General features: G+C 45.1%; 1 protein-coding gene across 2 annotated transcripts in view; it reads left to right on the top strand.

Annotated features, from left to right (window-relative positions):
- Positions 1-19,166, top strand: part of LOC128695941 (synaptic vesicle glycoprotein 2C) — a 298,500-nt gene that overhangs the window by 97,085 nt on the left and 182,249 nt on the right. The gene's annotated exons all lie outside the window — the stretch shown is intronic.

The following is a 19,166-nucleotide window of genomic DNA, read 5'->3' on the forward strand; positions in this document are numbered from 1 at the left end:
TATGGTTATAACTGTAACCATAATTTTTAAAGGGGTAGATCGGTAAGCTAGCGGAAAGCCTCGGTCAGATGACCAAAAGCTTCAACGGCGGGTCATCATCTGATTAACCAAGACCCGCGTCAGGAAACACTTGTCCTCTTTCCTAACGAACCTTAGCAAACCTAATACCGGAGAAAGTAGTGAGTGTTTGACCTTGCCATGATGTGTGGTACTACTCCTCTCACTGACATGTCAATTCAACGTGTGATGTGCATCTCACCTCACACATTGCTTAATTCTCTGTTACTTGAGAATATGATTAAGAGATCACGTAGCGCTTGAAAATTAATCTCGTTTACGTCAGATCATCTACTGTAACAGAGTTCGTTTAAAGTTAATGCCTCTGACGGGAGCATGTACACTTTGTACACTTTGCATTACTACCCAGATTTTTCTGTTAGAAGCTTACTAGCTGAAACGATAAAGCAATGTGAAAGTCCAGTTCGGTCCAGACGCTCTGCAGCATATCTGGTGTTACAACATAATTGAGGTTCAGTCATGTATGCGCGGAGCCCCAGACCGACATAATGAGATTAGTCACGAGGGAGCATTCACCAAATTCAACTTCAATAACAAAAACATAAAGTGGGACCAAGTAAACCAAGTCCTAACCGATATAAGCTGGGAAGATATACTAAGCAACACAGACCCCAACTTATGCCTAGAACAGATTAACTCGGTGGCACTCGATGTATGCACAAGGCTTATTCCTCTAAGAAAAAGGAGGAGTAGATGTAAAACAGAAAGAGACAGGCGCTCCCTTTACAGGCGACGGAAAAGAATAACAGAGCGGCTAAAAGAGGTCAATATATCTGAAATGCGTAGGGAGACACTGGTCAGAGAAATAGCAAGCATCGAACTTAAGCTAAAAGAATCCTTTAGGAGTCAGGAATCGCGGGAAGAACTAAAAGCCATAAATGAAATCGAAAGAAACCCAAAGTATTTCTTCTCCTATGCCAAATCAAAATCGAGAACAACGTCCAGTATTGGGCCCCTACTTAAACAAGATGGGTCCTACACAGATGACAGCAAGGAAATGAGTGAGCTACTCAAGTCCCAATATGACTCAGTTTTTAGCAAGCCGCTAACCAGACTGAGAGTCGAAGATCAAAATGAATTTTTTATGAGAGAGCCACAAAATTTGATTAACACAAGCCTATCCGATGTTATCCTGACGCCAAATGACTTCGAACAGGCGATAAATGACATGCCCATGCACTCTGCCCCAGGGCCAGACTCATGGAACTCTGTGTTCATCAAGAACTGCAAGAAGCCCCTATCACGAGCCTTTTCCATCCTATGGAGAGGGAGCATGGACACGGGGGTCGTCCCACAGTTACTAAAAACAACAGACATAGCCCCACTCCACAAAGGGGGCAGTAAAGCAACAGCAAAGAACTACAGACCAATAGCACTAACATCCCATATCATAAAAATCTTTGAAAGGGTCCTAAGAAGCAAGATCACCACCCATCTAGAAACCCATCAGTTACACAACCCAGGGCAACATGGGTTTAGAACAGGTCGCTCCTGTCTGTCTCAACTATTGGATCACTACGACAAGGTCCTAAATGCACTAGAAGACAAAAAGAATGCAGATGTAATATATACAGACTTTGCAAAAGCCTTCGACAAGTGTGACCATGGCGTAATAGCGCACAAAATGCGTGCTAAAGGAATAACAGGAAAAGTCGGTCGATGGATCTATAATTTCCTCACTAACAGAACACAGAGAGTAGTCGTCAACAGAGTAAAGTCCGAGGCAGCTACGGTGAAAAGCTCTGTTCCACAAGGCACAGTACTCGCTCCCATCTTGTTCCTCATCCTCATATCCGACGTAGACAAGGATGTCAGCCACAGCACCGTGTCTTCCTTTGCAGATGACACCCGAATCTGCATGACAGTGTCTTCCATTGCAGACACTGCAAAGCTCCAGGCGGACATCAACCAAATCTTTCAGTGGGCTGCAGAAAACAATATGAAGTTCAACGATGAGAAATTTCAATTACTCAGATATGGTAAACATGAGGAAATTAAATCTTCATCAGAGTACAAAACAAATTCTGGCCACAAAATAGAGCGAAACACCAACGTCAAAGACCTGGGAGTGATCATGTCGGAGGATCTCACCTTCAAGGACCATAACATTGTATCAATCGCATCTGCTAGAAAAATGACAGGATGGATAATGAGAACCTTCAAAACTAGGGAGGCCAAGCCCATGATGACACTCTTCAGGTCACTTGTTCTATCTAGGCTGGAATATTGCTGCACACTAACAGCACCTTTCAAGGCAGGTGAAATTTGCCGACCTAGAAAATGTACAGAGAACTTTCACGGCGCGCATAACGGAGATAAAACACCTCAATTATTGGGAGCGCTTGAGGTTCCTAAACCTGTATTCCCTGGAACGCAGGAGGGAGAGATACATGATTATATACACCTGGAAAATCCTAGAGGGACTAGTACCGAACTTGCACACGAAAATCATTCACTACGAAAGCAAAAGACTTGGCAGACGATGCACCATCCCCCCAATGAAAAGCAGGGGTGTCACTAGCACGTTAAGAGACCATACAATAAGTGTCAGGGGCCCAAGACTGTTCAACTGCCTCCCAGCACACATAAGGGGGATTACCAACAGACCCCTGGCAGTCTTCAAGCTGGCACTGGACAAGCACCTAAAGTCGGTTCCTGATCAGCCGGGCTGTGGCTCGTACGTTGGTTTGCGTGCAGCCAGCAGCAACAGCCTGGTTGATCAGGCTCTGATCCACCAGGAGGCCTGGTCACAGACCGGGCTGCGGGGGCGTTGACCCCCGGAACTCTCTCCAGGTAAACTCCAGGTAAACCATGCGAACTGCTTCAGTGATCGAAATTTTCAAGCTCCTCCAGGGTTACAGGTAGTGGTGGTACGTAAACTGTGCTTTACACGTATATATATATATGTATATATGTATATATATATATATATATATATATATATATATATATATATATATATATATATATATATAAATATATATATATATATATATATATATATATATATATATATATATATATATATAATGTCGTGCCGAATAGGCAGAACTTGCGATCTTGGCTTAAATAGCAAGGCTCATCTTGCCATATAGGACAAGCGAAAATTTGTATATGCAATAATATTGCCAAAATCATTCTGAATCTAACGAAAAAAATATATCTGATTGTGTTTGTTTAGTACTAAATTAATGTAAACGTATTTAAAATATATTTAGTTGGGTTAGGCTAAAATAAATTGCTCTTGTTATAATAAGGTTAGGTAAGTTTTCTAAGATTATTTTGGAGCAAAATTAAAAATTTTTACATTAACATTAATGAAAAAAATATATCTTTAAACGTATAAGAGAAAATTTCAGAAAAGACTTAATTTTAAATGAGTTCTTGCTAATTGACCAGTTTTACATATTCGGCACGACATATATATATATTACATATATACATACATATATATATATATATATATATATATATATATATATATATATATATATATATATATATATACACACACACACACACACAAATCGGATCAGGCAGGACTACAAAGAGACCTGGACAGGCTACAAGCCTGGTCCAGCAACTGGCTCCTTGAGTTTAACCCTGCCAAGTGCAAAGTCATGAAGATTGGGGAAGGGCAAAGAAGACCGCAGACACAATATAGTCTAGATGGCCAAAGACTGCAAACCTCATTCAAGGAAAAAGATCTGGGGGTAAGTATAACACCAAGCATATCTCCTGAGGCGCACATCAGTCAGATAACTGCTGCAGCATACGGGCGTCTGGCAAACCTACGGATAGCATTCCGATACCTCAGTAAGGAATCGTTCAAGACTCTGTATACTATTTACGTCAGGCCCATACTGGAGTATGCAGCACCAGTTTGGAATCCACATCTGGTCAAGCACGTCAGGAAATTAGAGAAAGTGCAAAGGTTTGCAACAAGACTAGTCCCAGAGCTAAGGGGATTGTCCTACGAAGAAAGGTTGAGGGAAATCTGCCTGACGACACTGGAGGACAGGAGGGTCAGGGGAGACATGATAACGACATATAAAATACTGCGCGGAATAGACAAGGTGGACAAGACGGGATTTTCCAGAGAAGGGACACAGACACAAGAGGTCACAATTGGAAGTTGAAGACTCAGATGAATCAAAGGGATGTTAGGAAGTATTTCTTCAGTCATAGAGTAGTCAGGCCGTGGAATAGCCTAGAAAGTGACGTAGTGGAGGCGGGAACCATACATAGTTTTAAGGCGAGGTATGATAGAGCTCATGGAGCAGGGAGAGAGAGGACCTAGTAGCAATCAGTGAAGAGGCGGGGCCAGGAGCTATGACTCGACCCCTGCAACCACAAATAGGTGAGTGTACACACACACACACACACACACACACACACACACACACACACACACACACACACACACACACACACACACACACACACACACACACACACATACACACACAAGGTGGACAAAGACAGGATGTTCCAGAGATTGGACACAGTAACAAGGGGACACAGTTGGAAGCTGAAGACACAGATGAATCACAGGGATGTTAGGAAGTATTTCTTCAGCCACAATGTAGTCAGTAAGTGGAATAGTTTGGGAAGCGATATAGTGGAGGCAGGATCCATACATAGCTTTAAGCAGAGGTATGATAAAGCTCACGGCTCAGGTAGAGTGACCTAGTAGCGATCAGTGAAGAGGCGGGGCCAGGAGCTCGGACTCGACCCCCGCAACCTCAACTAGGTGAGTACACACACATACACAGGGTGCCCACAAAAACACTCCCTGATTTCAAACAGGTATAACATGTAACTTTATTGTAATAATGTTTCACAGTTAGCAGCTTCAGATGCAGGATTTCATTCAGTTTCATGTGGTATAGCGTAGCATTAAAGGCACTTAATGTGCGCCCCTCTGGTTGCTCGGCAAACATCGATGTGATAGCCCAGTTCGGTCCAGACGCTCTGCAGCATATCTGGTGTTATCATGCGAACTGCTTCAGTGATCGAAATTTTCAGCTCCTCCAGGGTTGCAGGTAGTGGTGGTACGTAAACTGTGCCTTTCACGTATATATATATATATATATATATATATATATATATATATATATATATATATATATATATATATATATAATGTGTGTGTGCGTGTGTGTGTGTGTGTGGATGCAAAGGCTTCAAGAATATTGGATTTCTTCCTGAAGCCATTTGAATATTCCACTTCCCCTACCACCCCATCTTTCATTCGTTTTTACCCATAGGTATATTTAATTACTTTACATGGTACAAAAGATTGAAGAGATACATTGTTGATATCAAGATGGCATATTCAGTACGTGAGATATACATGGGATACATATCTAGTACATACTGTTACGTGTTTGTTACTGATTATAATGTGAAAATCTCATCCAGCTCTTCAGAGCTTGGGCGCGTACCCAAGATACAGCAGGCATTACCTCTCTGAACAACAGCGCTGAGTCGCTGGAACAGAAAACTAGCTGCCCTGGGATCCCTAGTTACCCTGATAAGTCTTTTGCCTAGCTCCTTAAGGAACTTAGATGCACTCTTTCTTCATGAGCCAAGGGTCTCTGAGCCTGTGGGAACAAACATATAATGATGAGCAAGTTCTCCGTACTTTCTAGACTTTTGGGACTCCCTGAAGCTGGCACCTGCTCCTCCTTCCTCTCTGGTGTATTGGAGATAGGTATCAACCAAGGTAGATGTACACGTGTAGTCCCACACCACCCGCTTGCTGTCTGTTCAGGCGTGAAGGGTAATATCATCTGGACGCTTTTGGCTGCAATCAAATCTGCATAGTTGGGGTGGCTCTCTTATTGCTGAGCATTCGGCTGTTGTGAAGCCCTTCTTGTTAATGTTATTAACCTCTTCATGTCTAGCAATCTTTCGCTCGGATTTACGGCACACAAGACCATGGTACCCGAATCGGTCTGTTGCTTCACTGCCACAAATACACCTGTGTTCGGCGAGAATAGGGCCGGCAAGTCGAAGGGCAACACCAGTGAGGATGGTCTGTGGGTCGAGGCGTGTGTCAAGGCTGGAGTTGGGAACAGCCAACAGAAAGTCCCCTGCATGAGGAGCTCTCACTGCCAGGAGGCGGGCTCTATCTTTCCCTGACACACTCTGAAGCATTGTTGTGGCTATGTTCTCCACTATTGGGCCATCCCACTGTGACTGTTTGTTGTTGTTGGGGGGAGCAGGTCTAGTTTCAGAGCCCTTTAGAATATTCCAGATCATGGCTTCGTCAACGAATTTTTGGTCATGTGCTCCAATCTTGTCCCTAAGATGTTCAGGGAGAATCGCTGCTACAAGTCCATTGGATGCAACGCATGAGGACAGAAAAGCAGGTAGCGCAATCTTTGATGACTTGCGGACACCAATGCCTCCTAGTCTGACTGGAAGTGTAGCTTGGTCCCACTGCCCATCTTCTAGAGTAAGATTAAGTACTTTCGTAAAAATCTGCCTCAGGATACTGTCATATTCGTGCAATATAGGGTTTTCATATGAAGGTGCACATCTTAGGAAATATGTTAACCTGGGAAGACTCAGGCACTTTGTGAGAAGGTACAAGGAATCATGGGTGTCAAGACTGCCTATTCGTTGTTCCATTCTCCTCAACTCTTCCAGTCTCTTCCTGAGAATTGTGCCAATGGCATCGCTTCCCAGAGGTGCTCCAAGCAAGACGATATTTGTGGGGGCACTGACTAATGTTCCTGGTAGTTTTGATCTCACTGCATCTATCATTTGTTGATTGACTGAGATGATTTCACATTTGGATAGATTTAGGATGAAACCCATTTCCTGCCCCCGTGTCATCACCTGTATAAGATCATCTAGGAGGGGCTCCTTTGTACCTGCTAGTGTGCCATCATCTAGGAACCAGATGTTTGGCTCACTGGTCAGTCTGTGATTTCCCTAACAGCTATACAGAAAAGAAATGGTGCTAGAGGATTCCCTTGCTGGACACCCGTTGATGATGTGATTTCATGCTCTATAAACAGGAGCATTGATTCCTTGCTATATCCAGCTGAAACAAAAGGAAAGAAACCAGGGAAATGTTCTTGTTCACCTGCTAATACCACGTCTGTTTTCATATATATATATATATATATATATATATATATATATATATATATATATATATATATATATATGTGTGTGTGTGTGTGTGTGTGTGTGTGTGTGTGTGTGTGTGTGTGTGTGTGTGTGTGTGTGTGTGTGTGTGTGTGTGTGTGTGTGTGTGTGTACTCACCTAGTTGTACTCCATGAGCTTTATCATACCTCTGCTTAAAGCTATGAATGGATCCTGCCTCCACTACATTGCTTCCCAAGCTATTCCACTTCCTGACTACTCTGTGACTGAAGAAATACTTCCGAACATCCCTGTGATTGATCTGTGTCTTCAACTTCCAATTGTTTCCCCTTGTTGCTGAGTTCCATGTCTGGAACATTCTGTCTCTGTCCACCTTGTCAATTCCTCTTAGTATTTTATATGTCGTTATCATGTCCCCCCTATCTCTCCTGTCCTCCAGTGTCGTCAGGTCGATTTCCCTTAACCTCTCCTCGTAGGACATACCCCTTAGCTCTGGGACTAATCTTGTTGCAAACCTTTGCACTTTCTCTAGTTTCTTTACGTGCTTGGCTAGATGTGGGTTCCAAACTGGTGCCGCATACTCCAATATGAACCTAACGTACACAGTGTACAAGGTCCTGAACGATTCCTTAATAAGATGGTGGAATGCTGTTCTTAGATTTGCTGGGCGCCCATATGCTGCAGCAGTTATTTGGTTGATGTGCGCCTCAGGAGATGTGCCTGGTGTTATACTTGCCCCAAGATCTTTTTCCTTGAGTGAGGTTTGTAGTCTCTGGCCCCCTAGACTGTACTCCGTCTGCGGTCTTCTTTGCCCTTCCCCAATTTTCATGACTTTGCACTTGGTGGGGTTGAACTCCTGGAGCCAGTTGCTGGACCAGGCCTGCAGGTTGTCCAGATCCTTTTGTAGTGCTGTCTGGTCCTCTTCCGATTGAATTCTTCTCATCAGCTTCACATCATCTGCAAACAGGGACACTTCGGGCTCTATTCCTTCTGTCATGTCGTTCACAAGTACCAGAAACAGCACCGGTCCTAGGACTGGCCTCTGTGGAACCCCACTCGTCACAGGCTCCCACTCTGACACCTCGCCACGTACCATGACTCGCTGCTGTCTTCCTGATAGGTATTCCCTGATCCATTGTATCCCTGTTATCCCTGCCTGGTCCTCCAGTTTTTGCACTAATCTCTTGTGTGGAACTGTGTCAAACGCCTTCTTACAGTCCAAGGAAACGCAATCTACCCACCCCTCTCTCTCTTGTCTTACTGCTGTCACCCTGTCATAGAACTCCAGTAGGTTTGTGACACAGGATTTCCCGTCCCTGAAACTGTGTTGGCTGTTGTTGATAAGCTCATTTCTTTCTAGGTGTCCCACCACTCCTCTCCTGATAATCTTCTCCATGGCTTTGCATACTATACATGTCAGTGACACTGGTCTATAGTTTAGTGCTTCTTGTGTGTCTCCTTTTTTAAAAATCGGGACTACGTTTACTCTCTTCCATACCTCAGGTAATCTCCCTGTTTCGATAGATATGTTGAATATTGTTGTTAGGGGTATCCATAGCACCTCTGCACCCTCTATCAGGACCCATGGAGAGATGTTATCCGACCCCATCGCCTTTGAAGTATCTAGCTCATTTAGCAGCCTCGTCACTTCTTCCTCGCTTCTATGTTTTGTGTCCAACACTTGATGGTGTACCACACCTCTCCGTCTTGCTGGAGTCCCCTGTGTCTCCTCTGTGAACACTACTTGAAATCTCATGTTGAGTTCCTCGCATACTTCGTGGTCGTTTCTTGTGATCTCTCCTCCTTCCTTCCTCAGCCTGATTACCTGGTCCTTGACTTGTTTTCCTCCCGATGTGGCTTTACAACAGCTTCAGGTCAGATTTAGCTTTCCTTGCTATGTCATTTTCATATTGTCGTTGGGCCTCCCTTCTTTCCTGTATATATTCATTTCTGGCTCTACGACTTCTCTCCTTATTCTCCTGGGTCCTTTGCCTTCTATACTTCTATTCTCAGCACACTCGGTTTTGGTATCTTTACACATTTGGGTGAACCAAGTGCTCCTCTTGTCTTTCTCGTTATTTCTGTTACCCTTGGGTACAAACCTCTCCTCAGCTTCCTTGCATATTGTTGTCACATATCCCATCTCGTTTACTGACTTCCCTGCCAGTTCTCTGTCCCACTGAACCCCATGTAGGAAATTCTTCATGCCTGTGTAGTTCCCTCTCTTGTAGTTTGACTTCATTCGTCCTGCCCTTCCTGCTTCCCTCTCCACTTGTAACTCTATGTATTTCAAGCTCAGAACCTCATGATCACTGGCCCTGAGGGGTCTCTCATATGTGATGTCCTCAGTGTCTGAACTACTAAAGGTGAATACTAGGTCCAGTCTTGCTGGTTCATCCTCTCTCTCTGGTAGTGTCCCTTACGTGTTGGTACATGATGTTTTTCCAGTACCACCTCCGTCATCTTAGCTCTCCACGTTTCTGGGCCCCCATGTGGCTCTAGGTCCTCCCAGTCGATTTCTTTAAGGTTGAAGTCACACATAATCAGCAGCTTTGCTCTGCTCGCATGAGCCCTTCTGGCCATCTCAGCTATTGTGTCAACCATTGCTCTATTTCTTTTGTCATACTCTTGCCTTGGCCTCCTACTGTTCTGTAGTGGGTTACACATCACTGCATTTACCACCTTGGGACCTCCAGACTGAAGTGTTCCTATTATGTAGTCTCTTGCTTCTCCTCTGTCTCCTCTCTCCAGCTCATTAAAATCCCATCAGTTTTTGATGAGCAGTGCCACTCCTCCACCCCCTCTTTTCCCTCTGTCTTTCCTCGGGATCTGATATCCCGTTGGAAAGATTGCATCTGTTGTCATTCCTGTGGGCTTGGCTTCTGTGAAAGCTATGACGTCCGGTGATGCCTCTTTGACTCTTTTGTGCCACTTCTCTCATTTATTCTTTATTCTATTAGCTTTAGTGTACCATACCTTCAGTTTCTTCTCCAACACTGTGTTTTGGGGGGTTGGTGAGGGTGGGGGACCTGGGAGTGTGATATGGGATTCTACAGCATAGGTGGGGTGGGGGCTGTAAGTGTGGGTTGTGGTTTTGTATGGGATAGCATGTCTGGTTGTGGGATTCTAGGGGTGGTTCTGTGTGTGCTTGCGCTTGCGTGTGTGTGTGTGTGTGTGTGTGTGTGTGTGTGTGTGTGTGTGTGTGTGTGTGTGTGTGTGTGTGTGTGTGTGTGTGTGTGTTTGTGTGTGTGTGTGTGTGTGTGTGTGTGTGTGTGTGTGTGTGTGTGTGTGTGTGTGTGTGTGTGTGTGTGTGTGTGTGTGTGTGTGTTTGTGTGTGTATGTGATATGTGTGTGTGTATGTGTGTGTATTTGTGTGCACTCACCTAATTGTACTCACCTAATTGTGGTTGCAGGGGTCGAGACTCAGCTCCTGACCCCGCCTCTTCACTGAGCGCTACTAGGTCCTCTCTCTCCCTGCTCCATGAGCTTCATCCTACCTAAAGCTGACTGTTCCACTTCCTGACAACTCTCTGACTGAAGAAATACTTCCTAACATCCCTTTGACTCGCAGGAGTCTTCAGCTTCCAATTGTGACCCCTTGTTTCTGTGTCCCCTCTCTGGAACATCCTGTCTCTGTCCACCTTATCTATTCCACGCAGTATTTTGTATGTCGTTATCATGTCTTCCCTAAACCTTCTTTCCTCCAGTGTCGTCAGGCCAATTTCCCTCAACCTTTCTTCGTAGGACATTTCCCTGAGCTCCGGAATTAACCTCGTTGCAAACCTTTGCACTTTCTCTAATTTTTTGACGTGCTTGACCAGGTGTGGGTTCCAAGCTGGTGCTGCATACTCCAGTATGGGCCTGACGTACACAGTGTACAGTGCCTTGAATGATTCCTTACAAAGGTATCGGAACGCTATTCTCAGGTTTGTCAGGCGCCCATATGCTACAGCAGTTATCTGGTTGATGTGTGCCTCTGGTGATGTGCTCGGTGTTATGCTCAGCCCAAGATCTTTCTCCTTGAGCGAGGTTTGCAGTCTTTGGCCACCTAGCCTATATTCTGTCTGCGGTCTTCTTTGGGTGTGTATGTACTCACCTAATTGTACTTACCTAATTGTGGCTGCAGGGGTCGAGACTCAGCTCCTGGCCCCGCGTCTTCACTGATCGCTACTAGGTCCTCTCTCTCTCTGCTTCCTGAGCTGTATCATACCTCTTCTTAAAACTATCTATGGTTCCTGCCTCCACTACTTCACTTGCTAGGCTATTCCACTTCCTGACAACTCTGTGACTGAAGAAATACTTCCTAACGTCCCTGTGACTCGTCTGAGTCTTCAGCTTCCAGTTGTGACCCCTTGTCCCTGTGTCCCCTCTCTGGAACATCCTATCTCTGTCCACCTTGTCTATTCCCCGCAGTATCTTGTATGTCGTTATCATGTCTCCCCTGACCCTTCTGTACTCCAGTGTCGTCAGTCCGATTTCCCTCAACCTTTCCTCGTACGACATTCCCCTGAGCTCTGAGACTAGCCTTGTTGCAAACCTTTGTACTTTCTCTAACTTCTTGACGTGCTTGACCAGGTGTGGGTTCCAGGCTGGTGCTGCATACTCCAGTATGGGCCTAACATACGCAGTGTACAGTGTCTTGAACGATTCCTTATTAAGGTATCGGAACGCTATTCTCAGGTTTGCCAGGCGCCCGTATGCTGCAGCAGTTATTTGGTTGATGTGTGCCTCTGGTGATGTGCTCGGTGTTATGGTCACCCCAAGGTCTTTCTCCCTGAGTGAGGTCTGTAGTCTTTGTCCACCTAGCCTATACTCTGTCTGCGGTCTTCTTTGCCCCTCCCCAATCTTCATGACTTTGCATTTGGCTGGCTTGAATTCGAGAAGCCAGTTACTGGACCACATGTCCAGCCTGTCCAGGTCTCTTTGCAGTCCTGCCTCATCCTCATCCGATTTAATTCTTCTCATCAACTTCACATCATCTGCGAACAGGGACACTTCAGAGTCTATTCCTTCCATCATGGCGTTCACATATATCAAAAATAGCACTGGTCCTAGAACTGACCCCTGTGGGACCCCGCTTGTCACAGGCGCCCACTGTGATACCTCTTCACGTACCATGACTCGTTGCTGCCTCTCTGTCAGGTATTCCCTGATCCATTGCAGTGCCCTCCCTGTTACATGCGCCTGATCCTCCAGCTTCTGCACTAATCTCTTGTGGGGAACTGTGTCAAAGGCCTTCCTGCAGTCTAGGAAAACGCAATCTACCCACCCCTCTCTCTCGTGTCTTACTTCTGTTACCTTGTCATAAAACTCCAGGAGGTTTGTGATACACGATTTGCCTTCCATGAACCCATGTTGGTTTTCATTTATAATCTTGTTCCTTTCCAGGTGTTCGACCACTCTCCTCCTGATAATCTTCTCCATGACTTTGCACACAATACATGTCAGAGACACAGGTCTGTAGTTTAGTGCCTCGTTTCTGTTTCCTTTCTTAAATACGGGGACTACATTAGCTGTCTTCCATTTCTCAGGTAGTTTCCCAGTTTCAAGGGATGTGTTGAAGATTGTGGTTAGAGGCACGCACAGCATATCTGCTCCGATTTGTGTGTGTGTGTGTGTGTGTGTGTGTGTGTGTGTGTGTGTGTGTGTGTGTGTGTGTGTGTGTGTGTGTACTCACGTGATTGTGGTTGCAGCGGTCGAGACTCAGCTCCTGCCCCCGCCTCTTCACCGACCGCTACTAGGTCCTCTCTCCCCCTGCTCCATGAGCTTTATCATATCTCATCTTAAAACTATGTATAGTTCCTGCCTCCACTACATCGCTTGCCAGATTATTCCACTTCCTAACTACTCTATGACTGAAGAAATACTTCCTAACATCCCTTTGACTCATCTGAGTCTTCAGCTTCCAATTGTGACCCCTTGTTTCTGTGTCCCATCTCTGGAACATCCTGTCTCTGTCCACCTTGTCTATTCCGCGCAGTATTTTGTATTTCGTTATCATGTCTCCCCTGACCCTCCTGTCCTCCAGTGTTGTCAGACCGATTTCCCTTAACCTTTCTTCATAGGACATTCCCCATAGTTCTGGAACTAGCCTTGTTGCAAAACTTTGCACTTTCTCTAATTTCTTGACGTGTTTGACCAGATGTGGGTTCCAAACTGGTGCTGCATACTCCAGTATGGGTCTGACGTACAGTGTATAAAGTCTTGAGCGATTCCTTACAAAGGTACCGGAACGCTATTCTCAGGTTTGCTAGGCGCCCATATGCCGCAGCAGTAACAATATCTGGTTAATATGTGCTTCTGGCGATGTACTCGGTATTATACTCACTCCTAGGTCTTTCTCCTTGAGTGAGGTTTGCAGCCTTTGACCTCCTAGCCTATACTCTGTCTGCGGTCTTCTTTGCCCTCCTCCGATCTTCATGACTTTGCATTTGGCGGGGTTAAATTCTAGGAGCCAGTTTCGGGACCCCACATCCATCCTGTCCAGGTCTCTCTAGACCTGTCTGGTCCGCATCTGATTTAATTCTCCTCATTAACTTCACGTCATCTGCAAACAGGGACACTTCTGAGTCTATCCCTTCCGTCATGTCGTTCACATATACCAAGAGTAGCACTGGTCCCAGGACTGACCCATGTGGGACCCCGCTCGTCACTGGCGCCCACTGTGATACCTCATCACGGACCATGACTCGTTGTTGCCTCCCTGTTAGGTATTCTATGATCCATTGCAGTGCCCTTCCTGTTATACATGCCTGTTCCTCTAGCTTTTGTACTAATCTCTTGTGAGGAACTGTGTCGAAGGCCTTCCTGCAGTTCAAGAAAATGCAATCAACCCACCCCTCCCTCTCATTTCTTACTTCAGTTACCTTGTCATAAAACTTATTAGGTTTGTGACACAGGATATGCCTTCCATGAATCCGTGCTAGCTGTTGTTTATAGTTTTGTTCCGCTCCAGATGCTCCACCACTCTCCTCCTGATAATCTTTTCCAAGACTTTGCATACTATACATGTCATTGACACTGGTCTATAATTTAGTGCTTCATTTCTGTCTCCCTTCTTAAAGATGGGGACTACATTTGCCTTTTTCCATACTTCAGGTAGTTGCCTAGTTTCAAGGGAAGTGTTGAAGATTTTGGTTAGTAGCACATGTAGTGTCCCTGCTCCCTCTCTAAGGACCCATGGAGAGATGTTGTCCAGTCCCACCGCCTTTGAGGTATCAAGGTCACTTAGGAGGTTCTCCACCTCCTCCTAAGTTGTGTGTAATTCATCCAACACCTGTTGGTATATCCCTTGTTGCTGTTCCCCACTGTTTTTGTCTTCCCATTGTCCCTTCAGCCTCCACTGTAAATACTTCCTGAAATCTCATGTTGAGCTCCTCACATACCTTCTGGTCATTTCTTGTGAGCTCCTCACCTTCCTTCCTCAGCCTGATTACCTGCTCCTTGACTGTTGTCTTCTTCCTGATGTGGCTGTAGAGTAGTTTCGGATCAGACTTGACTTTCGATGCTATGTCATTTTCATACTGCTGCTGCGCCTCCCTCCTTATCTGTGCATACTCGTTTCTGGCTCGTCGACTAATCTCTTTATTCTCCTGAGTCCTTTGCCTTCTGTACTTTTACCATTCTCTAGAGCACTTAGTTTTTGCCTCCCTGCACCTTCGGGTAAACCAAGGGCTTGTTCTGTCCTTCCCATTATTTCTGTTGCCCTTGGGAACAAACCTTTCCTCTGCCTCCTTGCATTTTGTTGTTACAAAGTCCATCATTTCGTTTACTGATTTTCCTACCAACTCCTGTTCCCACTGAACCTCCTGCAGGAAGATTCTCATTCCTGTGTAGTGCCCCCTTTTATAGTTTAGCTTTTCCCTTTCTACTCCTGTTACCCTCTCCACTTTTAGCTCCACGATGTATTCAAACCTCATAACTACGTGGTCACTAGCTCCAAGGGGCCTTTCATATGTGATGTGCTCAATGTCTGAGCTACTCAGGGTGAACACGAGGTCCAGTCTTGCTGGTTCATCCTCCCCTCTCTCTCTGGTAGTATCCCTAACATGTTGGTGCATGAGATTTGCCAGCACCACATCCATCATCTTGGCTCTCCATGTTTCGGGACCCCCACGTGGCTCCAGGTTTTCCCAATCAATCTCCCTGTGATTGAAGTCGCCCATGACCAGTAACTTCACTCTACTTGAGTGAGCCCTTCTTGCCACCTCAGCTAGAGTGTCCACCATTGCTCTGTTGCACTCATCATATTCCTCTCTAGGCCTCCTGCAGTTCTGTGGTGGGTTATACATCACTACAATGACTACCTTGTGTTCCCCTGATTGAACTGTACCTACTATGTAATCCATTTCTACAATTTCGTCCATACCTTCCATTTCTTGATAACCCCACCGGTTTTTTATTAGTAGTGCTACCCCTCCTCCCCCCTGCTTCTTCTATCCTTCCTCAGGATCTGATATCCGGGTGGAAGATTGCACCTGTTATCCCAGTGAGTTTTGTTTCTGTAACCGCTACGATGTCTGGGGACATCTCCTTGATTCTTTCATGCCACTCCTCACATTTATTCGTTATTCCATCTGCGTTCGTGTAACAAACCTTCAACTTCTTTTCAATAACTGTGGTCTGGGGAGAGAGGTGGGTTAGGGGGAGCAGGTGCCCTGGCAGGGGCCTATAGGGGGTTGGTGTGGGGAAGGGGGCCTGTGTGGGGTGTGGGGGCAGAGGGCCTATCAGGTTTCAGTGGGGGTGGTGCTGAGGGGGATGGGGGAAGAGGACCTATGGGGGGGTTCAGTGGGGGAGGGGGTTGTGGCGAGGGGGATGGGGATAGAGGGTGCAGTGTGTGAGTTGCTGTGGGTTGCTGTGTGGGTGGGGTTTGTGGTGAGGGGGATGGGGGAGAGGGTACATTGTGTGGGTTACTATGGGTTTCTGTAGGGGTGGGGTTTGAGCTGAGGGGGATGTGCGGGTTACTGAAGGTTACTGTGGGGGTGAGGTTTATGCAGAGGGGGATGTGTGGGTTACTGTGGGTTTCTGTGGGGTGGGGTTTGTGCTGAGGGGGATGGGGACAGAGGGTACAGTGAGTGGGTTTTGGGTTAGGTCGTTTGATTGCTTTGGGACTGCCATGTTGTGTTCCTTCTGTGGGTGGTACTGGAGGGGGTTGAGTTTGTTCTTCCACGTGGACCTTCTGTGTGTGTGTGTGTGTGTGTGTGTGTGTGTGTGTGTGTGTGGTGCCAGATAGGTAAAACTTGCGATATGGGCTTAAATAGCAACTCTCTTCTTGCCGAATAAGGCAAGCGCAAGCGAAAATTTGTGTAAGCAGTAATTTCACAAAGATCATTCTAAACCTAACGAGAAAAATATTTCATTGTGTTTACTTATTATTAAATTATTGTAAACTTATCTAAAATATATTTAGTTGGATCAGGCTAAATTAAAGTAAGGTTAGCTAAGTCTTCTTAGGTTCTTTTGGTACAAAATTATTAAATTTTACATTAAATATATGAGTTCTTGCTAAATGTATCAATTTTACCTATTCGGCACGACATATATATATATATATATATATATATATATATATATATATATATATATATATATATATATATATATATATATATATACATACATACATATATATATATATATATATATATATATATATATATATATATATATATATATATATATATATATATATATATATACCTTGAGACCTGGAGAGGGGTTTCGGGGGTCAACGCCCCCGCGGTCCGGTCCGAGACCAGGACTCGTGGTGGATTAGAGTCTGATCAACCAGGCTGTTACTGCTGGCCGCACGCAAACTGACGTACGAACCACAGCCTGGCTGGTCAGGTACTGTCATTAAGTGTCTGTCCAGTGACTTCTTGAAGACAGCCAGGAGTCTATTGGTTATCCACCTTATGTATGCTGGGAGGCAGTTGAACAGACTTGGGCCCCTGACACTTATTGTGTTGTCTCACAGTGTACTTGTGGCGCCCCTGCTTTTCATTCGGGGAATGTTGCATCTCCTGCCGAGTCTTTTGCTTTCATAGGGAGTGATTTTCGTGTGTAAGTTTGGTACTAATCCCTCTAGGATTTTCCAAGTGTGTATTATCTTGTATCTCTCTCGCCTGCGCTCCAAGGAATACAAATCAAGGGACTTCAACCGTTCCCAGTAACTTAGGTGCTGTATTGTGTTTATGTGTGTCGTGAAATTTCTTTGTACACTTTTCAGGTCAGCAATTTCGCTGGCCCGGTGCCCTGGTGGCTCAAGCTTCCGCTTCACACACGGAGGGCCCGGGTTCGATTCCCAGCGGGTGGAAACATTTTGACACGTTTCCTTACGCCTGTTGTCCTGTTCACCTAGCAGCAAATAGGTACCTGGGTGTTAGTCGACTGGTGTGGGTCGCATCCTGGGGGACAAGATTGAGGACCACAATGGAAATAAGTTAGACAGTCCTCGATGACGCACTGACTTTCTTGGGTTTATCCTGGGTGGCTAACCCTCCGGGGTTAAAAACACGAACGAAATCTTATCTTATCTTATCTTACTATGAGGGGGGCCTTTAGTGTACAGCAGTATTCCAGCCTAGAATCGTCATAGGCTTGGCGTCCCTAATTTTGAAGGTTCTCCTTATTCATCCTATTATTTTCCTAGCAGATGCAGTAGATACATTGTTGTAGTCTTTGAAGGCGAGATCCTCTGACATTATCACTCCCAGGTCCTTCACATTACTTTTTCGCTCTATTGTATATTATGCAGATGTCGCGAACAAGCAGTTCAAGAGGAGGAGTTGAATGATAGCTCTAACCCTTACGTGTTGCAGTCAACACTGACTGCTAGGTGAACAGGGACAGCAAATGTAAGTAAACATACCCAGCATATTCGGCCGTGCCGGGGATGAAACTACAGACACTCGGTGTGTGAGCTAAGTGCGCTACCAACCTAGCCACAGGACACCCACGTACACACACACAACATATACATGGATACCTGCCCACACAAATATGTAAAAGTATTTACACGTGTACATATATGCATACATACGCACACACATTTTCATATTTTGCTGCATTAGAATCTTAAGACCACCCTGTACCATTCCTTCTGCGGACAGTCAGGTAGAGAGGGCTGGGCTTATCTGATATGGGGCTACTTTTCTCGGATGGCGCAGCTACCAATATACACATAGAGTGTCTGAGTCATGCATGTGGTTGGTGTGGACCGGCCAGGATGGAATCTCACCTCTGGAGAAGCAGAACTGCGCCAAACCCTGAGGCTCCTGAAGGAACTGGTTTTTACACAGAGTAAACAGAGACAGAGAAAACAGTTTTCATTTTGAGAGTTTCCACGTGGCCTAAATATTTTGTGGTAAAATTAGAGCAACAAAAATATGCAATCCGTATTATATTATTCGGATTTTGCATGAAAATAAATGTGAATATTCATTTTTGGAAATATAATGTGAAAGCACAAGGTTCACATCGGATGCCTAATAATGGCCATGTAGAGCCGTGTTTCATCCTATCATACATTCAATAATAATAATGCTAATGATAATAATAATAATAATGAGGGGTAGAGGTCGTCCTAAGAAAAGTTGGAGGGAAAGGGTAAAGGAAGTTTTGTGTGCGAAGGGCTTGGACTTCCAGCAAGCGTACATAAGCGTGTTAGATAGGAGTGAAGACAAATGGTTATTATGACTTGACATGCTGTTGGAATGTAAGCAAAATAACATTAATAAAGGGATTCAGGGTAACCAGTTAGCTGGACTTAAGTCTTGGAGGTGGGAAATGCAGTGCCTGCGCTCTGAAGGAGAGGTGTTGCTATGTTGCAGTTTTTTAACTGTAGTTTAAGCATGTATTTGGCAAGACACCTTTTCAAGGAGGCTCCTTGTGGCGAAGTTACTCTTGATTTGAGGAATTGGATCTTTCGATCTTCTTTCTCCAACCTAGGCTGGAATACTGCTGT

This window comes from Cherax quadricarinatus, chromosome 41, assembly GCF_038502225.1.
Source record: "Cherax quadricarinatus isolate ZL_2023a chromosome 41, ASM3850222v1, whole genome shotgun sequence".
Taxonomy (NCBI): Eukaryota; Metazoa; Arthropoda; class Malacostraca; order Decapoda; family Parastacidae; genus Cherax; species Cherax quadricarinatus.